Below are 11,017 nucleotides of genomic sequence, written 5' to 3' on the forward strand. Positions count from 1 at the left end.
ATCCCACGTGCCGCGGAGCGGCTGGGCCCGTGAGCCATGGCCTCTGAGCCTGCACATCCGGAGCCTGTGCTCCACAACGGGAAAGGCCACAACAGTGAGAGGCCTGCGTACCGCAAAATAAAAAAAAAAAAAAAAAAAAGAGTAGAGGCTACAGTCCCCTGAACTATTCCAAGACACTAGCTCTTGTACCTTCCTTAACAAACTGAAATCTGAGCTTGGTTTGTCATCTCCCCGCGTGCCTCAGGACATTTACTCCCCTGCACTGTAGCTCTTTCAAGTTCCTGCCCTAATTTTAGGGTCATCCCAGTTTTCCTTGTGGTGCCATTTTAATACTGAGTGACTCAGGCCATGCAGTTGTGCCACTACGGGCCGGTACGTCACACACCTGAGGCTCTACTGCTCAGCAAACATTCGCATTCTGAGGGCAGCTGAGCCCGTCATTTGCTCAGCAAACCAAGTGCTGGCTTCCAGATACTTAGCGCGGCCCGCTTCCCCTCCTCCTGGAGAAGCAGTTCCTATGTGTTTGGACTTGCCTTCTTAATGTGCTAGTTCAGCAGGTTTTGTCCATTTTTGTATAGAATATGGTAATAATACCCAGGACTCAGTACCGGAATACTAATTTTTAGATTATCGTAGTCAACCATGCTATAGAAATAGCAGAAGGAAATTGGCACTATAGTACTAAATACTCAGGTACTTAAATTGTTTTTATACCAGAGGCATTACCCAAAACTTAACTTTTAAGCACACTCTTTGACGTGATGGGTGTGTAGATGAAAACCGTCCCTGCCACATCAGTAAACAAAGGATGTTGCAACCATCAAGCCCTCAGCCACAGCAGCACCCTGGCTGTGCGCCCCGAGGGGATTCAGGAGGGAAAAAAGCAAAATACTGGCCCTAGATAGTTAAGGCACATATCAAAGGTGTGATCCCACACTCTTGCATCTTCCCATATGTAGAAAAGCGTTACATTTGTTAACTTGAGATGTCTGGTTTTCCTTAATTAACAGTAGTCTTCTGGTGCTCTATCTGGTTTTTGTTGCAAAAATTCCTCTATGTCCTGGCTCCTCCCTTCCCTCTTTGGAGCAGTCCCTCAGAGCTATCGGAGAGGCTGTCTTCCAGGCTTAAGTCCTCAGAAACTCCACCAAATAAAACGTAATTCTCAACTTTTAGGTTGTGCATTTTTTTCAGTTGACAGGTGGAAGCAATCCTTTCGTGGTTAAAACACATCAACAAACATAAGAGATAGAGGCCAAAATGCCTGTTACGGACTCTCATGGAACAAAGAGGAAGGGCGTTGTGATTGCTCTGCTACTGTGGTCAACACACTGAATCCCTTGTTCTCAGATGCCTCTCATCCCTGTTACAAATACAGAGAGAGATGGAAGTCAATTATTTCTAAGGGACCTCAAGCCCCAAATTCAGATTCCCTTCCTTTCTTAAGAATACTAGTAATGGATTACAAGCTCCGAAAAACACTGAGTACTTTCTTAACCTGCTAATTAAAGTCCTGTTCTAGACTACTTAACTTGAACCCAGTATAAGTGTAAAAACCAAAACTGTTGTGAAAACAAATCTGATTAAAGTCTTGTATGACTTTACAGGACTGTGGCCAAAGAATATCGCCTGCTATTTCAGTAAACAGAGGATGTTGCTGTGGCCATAAAGCTGCCCCCGCCCCCGATGTGTGCTCTGAAGGGATTCAGGATGGAGGGAAAACAGCATCTTGGCCCTAAGTAGTTAAGGTACATAGCAAAAGAATAATTTCAATGCGCCCAGACTCTTGCATCTTCCCGTACAAAGAAAAGCACTAAAATCATTAACTCGAGATGTCTGTTTTTTTGTGTTTAGCAGTAATCTTTCGATATTCAACTACATGGTTTTGTTTGGTTTTTTTTTTTACCGGCACAAATTCCTCTATATCCTGGCTCTTCCCTTACCTTTTTGGAGCAGTCCCTCAGAGCTATCTGAGAGGCTGTATCCCAGGCTTAAGTCCTCAGAAAGTCTGCTGAAAAAAACATAATTCTCAATTTTTAGGTTGTGCATTTTTTTTTTCAGTCGACGGGATGGTTGAGTATCTCTTCATTGGAAAAAGGGAGGAGAATTATCACTTGATTGAGATTAATTACAATACAATACAAGGAACAAGGGACAACAGTTTTACCCCAGCCTATCGTTACAAACAGAAGGAACTGTGCTGGTCATTAGTTTTAGTGGCAGCACAGAGACAGTATAGGTGTCACATCATGTGTTCCTTCATGCTGGAGGATAATAACACATTATTCTTGTAGATGAAAATGGTTGAAGAATCCTGAATTACTAGCGACTCTTCCCCTAGTGGCTCTAGTAGACTACTAGTTATAAGACAGATGCAATTTTCTTTAATATCTCTAAACCTCAGTTTTCTCATCTATGGAATTAAGGAGGTAAGGATTGGACTAATTAATTTCTTAGAATCCTTTCAGTTTATGAAGTACTCTTGCAGTAGTTGATAGGCCTGAAAAATACACTCAAAATTACTCTATTTCCACCTAGTGGTAAAACGGGAGTATTTCTCGCAGGTTTTCTTTGATAAGTGTTAGTAGCTTGTCAGCTTCCACAATCGCACACACACTGTGGGTGTATATCGTGTAATTTTGCCTAAGACAAGTTCCCAGCTGCAGTTTGTATACATGAATGTACATTCCACAAAGTTAGTTATAATGTATAATCATTTCCTAGGACAGCAAGCATTGGTGGTCTAGAAGCACACAGCTGGTAGAAAAAGAGAGAGCACCACATTAAATGAATCATTGCAGAGATTACACAAAGCAATCCGTGTTCAAACCATTGAGTCTTCTCTAAGTACATGCCCAGATGAATCCAAGAAGGAGGAGGAAAAGCAAAGTGATCACTATAAAGCATTACTTCTCAAATGTTAGTATGCAAATCACCAGGGGATCTTGTTAAAAATACAGAATCTGATTCAGTAGGTCTCTGGGCATAAGATCGTGCATTTCTAATGAACTCCCAGGTGATGCCAGTGCTTGGGTCTGTTCGCCTGCCCACTTCAATTTATACCCTTAAGTTATATCAAACTTAAGGGTATAAATTGAACAGCATGTAGTGAAATGTTTGCTTTATTCTCCCATGAGTTTTCCCCATGTTGTCTGAATTCCTCCTTTACAGCAATAGTTTCTCAGTTGAATGAGTCACTGTTAATAATGAGAAACCAATCTGAGTTTCCAATGAACCACGTTCTGTTCTCTAGGTTGCCTAAACGCCATGATTTCCTACAGGAACTGAGAGACGAGTGGGTATTGTCATTGAGGGCAACCATGATCTTGGTTTGGCTCTATCTTAGAAGGTGGATAAAGAATATTTGGGTCGCAAATCTCATGTCTTGTCATCTATCTTGTAACTTCAAAATAATAGTTAATCCCTCAGGACAAAGCTGAGGTTCTTCATGGCCTTTCTGCCCTGATAGATTAGCAGAACTGCACACAGTGTTTTTGGCACAGTGCAAAATATGGTGCTTATGGGTCCCAGTTAGCCTTGGGACAGGTCTGACTGATGCTTGCTGTTCTGTTGTAATTATAAACAGTACTCTCATTCACTCCAAGTATCTCAAATTGAATGCTGTTGGATGAAGAGTTGTGAAATGTAATTCTCACCTATCCGGCAGTTCCAAAGCCTAAATTTCAAGTGTGACATTATCATGGGACTCTAGTATCATCTAATGTAAAACCTGAAGGTTGCCTTACAGGAGGGGAGAAAGGCTGTGAGGCATAGTCAGTCCTTCTCTATTCACCTGACCTTACACAAATACGTCATGTGCGCACTGTTCCGCTTACCCACAAATGAAAGGCAAGCACACGACAGACTCCTTTGATTCAAGTCAGCCTGCATTTTTAGACCACCTAACAATTATGTGGAATAGGTTTTAGTCCTTGTCTTCAAGGAGTTTGTCACCTAAGCTTACACCAGTTAAGGAACTGCATTCGTATATTTTTTAAAATTTAATCAACATTTAGTAAAATTTTTCAACACATTCTGAAAATTCTCAAGTATTAAATGTCTTTGAAAATATCAGATAAATTCATTTGATAACATGAGGTGAATTTTCCAAGAAGTTACCACAGAGTCTTTTGCGGGGCGGGGAGCTGCATATATCGTCCGTCCTAATTGCTTTCAATTGTATCTGGAAACTCTAGATTTTTGATTGTTTGTGTGTTGGTGTGTTCGTTTGAACAGGTCATCTCTTTGGCAGGAACAAGGTGGGTGTACTAATGATCCATCCTGTTGAAAACTAATACGCCAAATGCCACAAAGCCACCTGAGGTAACCTGTGCTCAGATTAGAAAGACCTTGTCTAAGAAATACTGGGTTAGAGATTGTGAAGCAACCCACATCAGTACGCAGCTCTCCCTTTGTTTTAGAGTTAGTGCGTCACCAAGTGAACCATAAACAGACACTTGGCTGTCCCTAAGGTTGTCGCATGTGGTGAGATACACAACCTGCATAGTAAAATCTGCCAGGGTACGACTCACAACAGGGATTCTCCACCACCCTGGCCAGGCTGGGTAAGGACCAGAAAATCCTGCTGTGTTCCCTTTCTCGTGTCATCGACATCCTCTTTTGCGAGAAGAGACTCAGAAGCAAAGCTTAATGATTTTCCCACACATCCTCTGATACCTCTGTCTTTCCATAGAAATTATAGGTGGATCCTAGGGGGAGAATATGGCTCTGTTATGACAAGTTTTATTGCATTTGTCGCACAATATAAAATAGTATCACTTCTGCAGCTATATTAGCAGCACATCATACAAAGTAATAAAAACTCTAGTCAGTCAAAAGAGACAGATAAAGGTACCATAACAAATCCTCTGAGAAGCCACAGACCCAAACCAGTCTTGCAACTGAAGCCTTAAACTTGTCTTGCAGCCTTAAACTGAAACAGGTCCTGGAACTCCCGTCTCATCTACTATTCTAGAATAGGGCCAGCTTCTGGAAACAGGAAAGAATGTCACTTACCAGTGTCTCTTTGAACGTTACTTACTATATGAAAGTCACCTTATGCCACTTATTACACACACACAAAAAAAAGTTTTTTTCAAATTGAATATCTCTCCATCGTATTGTATTTTTGCATTTTTGGTTGACGTGATCATTTCTGAGATATATTAATAGAAACAGAAGTTGGGCTCCATTACAGAACAGAACATCATAACTGCCTAATATCTCGTTTGAAAGCAAGTGGGGATATAAGTCAGAATTGGAAACAAGATAAAAATCGCTTCAGAATTCAACAAACCTTTTATTAATCACTTTCCAGTAGACATGAATCTTGTGAAGAATGTAACAAGTTTCCTTTTGATTTCATCTTTCCTGAGCAAGTGGCAGCAGCTCCTCATTTCATAGAGCAAGGCTCCAGTTCTTTCGTACACTTTCACAACCCCAAGCCTTAAGGCCTGGGTGCTCTGAGGAAATCGAACTGGTTCAAGTCAGTTATGCATATTCAGAAGTAAAACTTGATCTCTGGTGCCCACACCCAAGTCATAGAATTTTTATTTGCATATTTTGGCAGTAATTTCTGGTTGGACCTGATCTCTGCCCAGTTAGCTGTTATTAGTTGAGCAGATGTATTATAAGTAAATCCTTCAAAGTTATATAGTTTCACTTCTGAATAGGGATGTGTGACTTGAATTCAGAACTAAAGGAGAATCTTAAAATCTTCAAGTTTGCAGGAATTATAGATGCCTTTGACTTCAGTGTAAGTCCATTAAGCAGCCGCATGGCACAGGGAGATCAGCTCGGTGCTTTGTGACCACCTAGAGGGGTGGGATAGGGTGGGAGGGAGGGAGACGCAAGAGGGAAGAGATATGGGGACATATGTATATGTATAACTGATTCACTTTGTTATAAAGCAGAAACTAACCCACCATTGTAAAGCAATTATACTCCAATGAAGATGTTAAAAAAAAAATGAAGGTAGGAGAATTTTCTTTTTTTTTTTGTCTCATCCAAGCCAAAATATTATTTATTAAAATAAGACTAATGACCTATTATGGTTATTGAATTTCTAGAGCCATTTTGCCAAAAGCAAGCAAAGTATTTGTGGTATTCACACCAAATCCCAACCAAAATAGTGGTCAGAAAAGCCATTGTGATAGATCTTTATGAGCCCTCATTTATCAGAAATTTCAGTATCATTTATTATCTGAGAAGAAGCCAGACCAGTTGCGCAGAGCAATCTATAGCATACAAGAGGCTGGGTGAATCGTAAAACAGTAACTATAGCCCAAAGATTTAGGTAGTACATCAATCATTAAATTCTTCCAAATAGCACTTTCACAGTATCGTGTGTCCAGTTAGGCAGAAGTTAAGCTTGCTGTCAAGGTGACCCAAAAGAACCTTCTCCCACAGCACATGCCTATTGTACCCTTCACTCTGTCCTAATAGGTCCACTCTAGGTACCCAGGAGCGGCATCTGATTCCCCTGTTTCTAGGACATTGTTCACCTCTGGAATGCACCCTTCCTGTTCAATCTTTTATAACAACTTTATCGAGGTATAATTGATATACAAAAAAAAGTCACATATTTAATGTATATTATTTGATGAGTTTGGACCTATGCATACACCCTTGAAAGCATCACCACAATCAAGGTAATAAACGTATCCATTACCTCCAAAAAAAAAAAAAGAAAAAAGATTCCCTTAATACAAATAAATCCAGTCTCTTACTTAAATCCTTCTGGTGATAGAGACCTCACTTCCCTACCAAGAAGCCCTTTGTGTGTTTAATTGGGAGAAAGCAATGATCACTATTGTGCTGAAATCTGCTTTCAATAATTTCTAGCTATTGGTCTTAGTTTTACCCTCTGGAATAACATAAAATGTCTGCTCACTTATTCTCTCATGGTGGGCCTATGAGGCCTGTATGTATCTGATGATGATACGTCATCCACATAAAAAATTGCTTAGAGATCCAAATATATTATACATAAAATATATTGGAGAAAGAGAGAACTATAAATAAAATTCTATAAAATATACGTTATGTGTGTATGTGCGTGTATACATGTGCATGTACATATATGTATATGTGTGTACGTGTATATATATTCTCTCTGTCTCTGTATATATATACATACATAGAGAGAGAGGTATTAATTATAGCAAAAGGAAGAGTGAAAAAGAACAGTAATTCCAATTACATTTTTAATTTAGAGTAAGCTAGAGGCTAGGAAGGACCAAGAAATAATGACTCCAAAAACTTGTTTAACATGACAATTACAAAACATTCAGAAGAAAAATCATTTCCACTCTTCTCAGCATAATTAGAATACTTCATAATCCAACTGAAGCTATTGTCTGAATGCAGTTTTTCCAGAGTAAGCAATAACATAATCCCAAATTACAGGTTTACCAAGAATATCAAATATATTCAGTGATTAACTATTCAAAACATTTCATAGAGAGAAATATTAAAGTGAAAAATAAGAGAAGAGGATTAGCCTAAAATTATTTCTATCAATTCATATTTGACCTATGAAAATAATAATTAACAATTGATGATTAGAGCAATACTCGTGTATGGATTTTAAATAGCTTTGGGAAATTTAACACTAAAATTAATTATGTGGTTGTTTGGCCTCTACCCTTATTCCTCAAGAAAACCATATATCATAATAACAATATGTGTCATAAACACACACACATACACAATTTGCTCACTATTTAAACTGTCACAGGGCCTTTTAGGTTCCTCAGAGAAGCTTTTTTTTAAGTGTCATAATCGTTGTGGTCTCAATTCTCCTTTGCCTCCACTTCAATTGGATAAGATTATCTCAAAAAGATCGTTTGAGAATTGAGTTAGAGCAACTTTTTTCTATTTCATAACCCTGTGCTTCAATATTTTAAGATAAACCAGGCAAAGAAACACTAGCATCACTAATAAAACAATAATTTTATTAGTTATCCACTCTAAAGTCACAATGGTATAGTTGAAAGAATAGTATCCTAAGACGCAGGAAACCCTAGTTCTAGACTTTTTACTCTGCTACTAAATAACTGTGTAAACTTAGATTTTTGTTTTCTCATCTGAAAAATGAGAACAGAGTAAATCAAAGTTTCAAGGATGTATATATTAATTTCACAGAGCATTTCTTTAACAACCTAAAAAGAAAGCTGCATTGACAAAAACAACAACAAAAAACCCTAATTGTGTACTTTAATTATTTGTCATCTAATTTAAGGGTGAAATATAATGGTTGAAAATTAAAGTATATGCCACTGACTCTTCAGATTCAGGCTCCTGGGAAAATTTCATAATATGATCCTTAATATTTTTGTCCAGCCCCCTTCTGCCCAGCAAGATCTTGCTGAAGGTGGCACTATAAGCAGAGAGATGGAAGAGTCCCCTGGGTCAAGCAAAGGGCAAGTGAGAAATTCTCAATGATTCCGGTGAGAGTGGGGGACAGGTTCTCCAAAGAATCCATAGTAACATCTCATGAAAAAAAAAAAAGTAGGCAGCTTTAAATATTCACTAAGAGCAAAGCAAATTTCAAATGAACTTTATTATTCAGATGTAAATAAGTTGCAGCTCAAACCATTCCAGTCAAATAAGATTTTTTCTACCTTTTCTTTTTCCTCTTCCCGCCCCCCCCCCCCCCCAAAGCAGCCAGAGGTAGCCTTGTGGAGGCAGAAAAACCGTTGAGGAGAGGTCTCCACCTTTCCCCACAGAGGTTCTCCAACCTGTGAAGAGGCTGAGGGAGGGCAGGAAACTGCTTGCTTCTTGCGCAATGAGAAGTTCCACTCTTGAAACCTGCCAGTTACATGTGTATTGACTTAACGTCTGTGAAATGTGCAAGTTACTCCCGGTTCCTCCTCCTTGCTTAATCCCACTCTTTCTTTCCTTCTTTTTTCCCACGTACTAGGGGATTTCTACCGTTTCTTGAAATAATTGCCAGGGTTGTGCCGAACGTATTATAGAAATCAATTAAGTCAACTGATGCCACTGAAAGCTAATGGTAAGAAGACAGTATCAGTATATATGAGCATGAAAACCTCACTTTTAGATTACTGGGTTTGTTGTTGTTTGTTGTTGTTGTTTTCCATCACCAGACACTTGATGATGACAGCACCATCCTTCATATGACTCCACGTTATGAAGAAAGGTTATTAAGGATATTGATCCTCTACTAGAAATTGGTGAATTAGAATTGACCATTCATGTAATTAGAAAAACAAAACAAAACAAAAGAGACAACCAAGAGGTTGAGAGTGGATTCTGTGATACAAGAAACTTTGAGTGCTAGAAATACCATGGAGATTAAGCCTCTGTTAATCTTCTGTTTATTAGGGATTACACTGCCTTTTCTTCTTTAACCACTTAAGGTACGGGAGGCAGGGAGAAGAGGTTCTCTTTGAAGGCTACAAGTTTAACTTGCTTGTTCAGTTTCTCTTCACATCGGCAAGATGAAAAATTATGGATACATACATATTACTCATAAAACAATGTCATTCTCTTTTATTCTCCACACCATCTCCACACTCTCACTAAAGTTTTCAGAGACAAGTTAAAGTAATAGATCCATTTCATTTTGCAAATGTACTTCTGGAATTGTCCCTGGCACCTAGGATTATCTAAGGTAAATGACCATCTCTCACAGCTTTTCTCTCAAGGAAGTAAAAAGCAGGTATAGTCTATAAGAATTTCTGAAATAAGATTTATAAGAAACTTTCGTAAAAGGATTTGACCTACTTAAAGGAAATGCGTCAGAAGTCTTAGGCACCTGTTGTCAGTTCAATTAACACTACCTTCTAGAGTGGTGCATTGCAGAAGTTCTGGCATCCTTAAAACTTCCATCCAAACACTATGATAACCATAAGATGCATCAGGAAGACCTCAGCATTCATTTTTGCTGTGGCCACAGCACAGCATCCAGGCTTAATGTGCCTCTGCCTTCTGAATGGCTTACTGTGGCATTGATCTTTTCAGACCAATGAATCAACAACAATACAAAGATGATTTTAAAGTGGTTACTCACACATGAGGGGCCCTGCCATAGGTTATTAAATTGTCTCAGTTCACAGCATACTCTAGAAAACAGTTCCAGCTAGAGAGCCAACACTTGCAGCTAGGGAGTGGGTCACAATAACTAGAGTCCAAGAAGACAGCTGAATCACCATGAGTGGAATAAGTTAAATCTGCACTAGGACAGAGGTGATGCTTCCTCTGAGCACCCAACCTTATTAACAAAGTATCAAAAATCAGGACGAAAAGGTAGGGTAGGAACACTCACATGGCTGGTAAGATTGTACATTAGGACAACCAGTTCAGGAATCTGTTTGGAATTATCCACTACAGCTGAACCTTTACACCAAGAGACATACAAAAATGCTCATGGTTCACAACAGTAGAATGAATTTTTTAGTGTGATATATTCATACAGTGGAATAGTATTCAGCAGTGCATATGAAAGAACTATGGTTACTTGCAACCATTTGGGTGAATTTCATAAACGTGTTGAGTGAAAGAATCCACACAGAGATTAAAAACGTGAATATTCTACTTATCAAAAATTCAAGGGAATTCTCTGGCAGTCCAGTGGTTAGGACGCTGCATTTTCACTGCTGAGTTCAGTCCCTGGTTAGGGAACTAAGATCAGTTCAGTCCCTGGTCAGGGAACTAAGATCCTGCAAGCTGCTCCGCACGGCTAAAAAAAAAATTTCAAAAATAGGTAAAACTCATCTATGATGTTAGAAGCCAAGACAATGGTTTCTTTTCAGAAGGAGAGAAGGTGGAGCTATTGGGAAGGGAATGAGTGGGCTTCAGAGTGCTGGCAAAGTTTTCTATCTGGGAGATGATTACAAGAATGGTTTCATGTTGTGATATTTCACCAAGCTGTACACATAGGATCCGAGTGTTCCTCTCTTTCTCATGTTAGGCTTTAATTGGGAATGTTTATTTATTTTATTTTATTTTTATTTATTTACTTTTTTTGCGGTACGCGGGCCTCTCACTGTTGTGG

The sequence above is a fragment of the Physeter macrocephalus genome, chromosome 15, assembly GCF_002837175.3.
Source record: "Physeter macrocephalus isolate SW-GA chromosome 15, ASM283717v5, whole genome shotgun sequence".
NCBI classification, from domain to species: Eukaryota; Metazoa; Chordata; class Mammalia; order Artiodactyla; family Physeteridae; genus Physeter; species Physeter macrocephalus.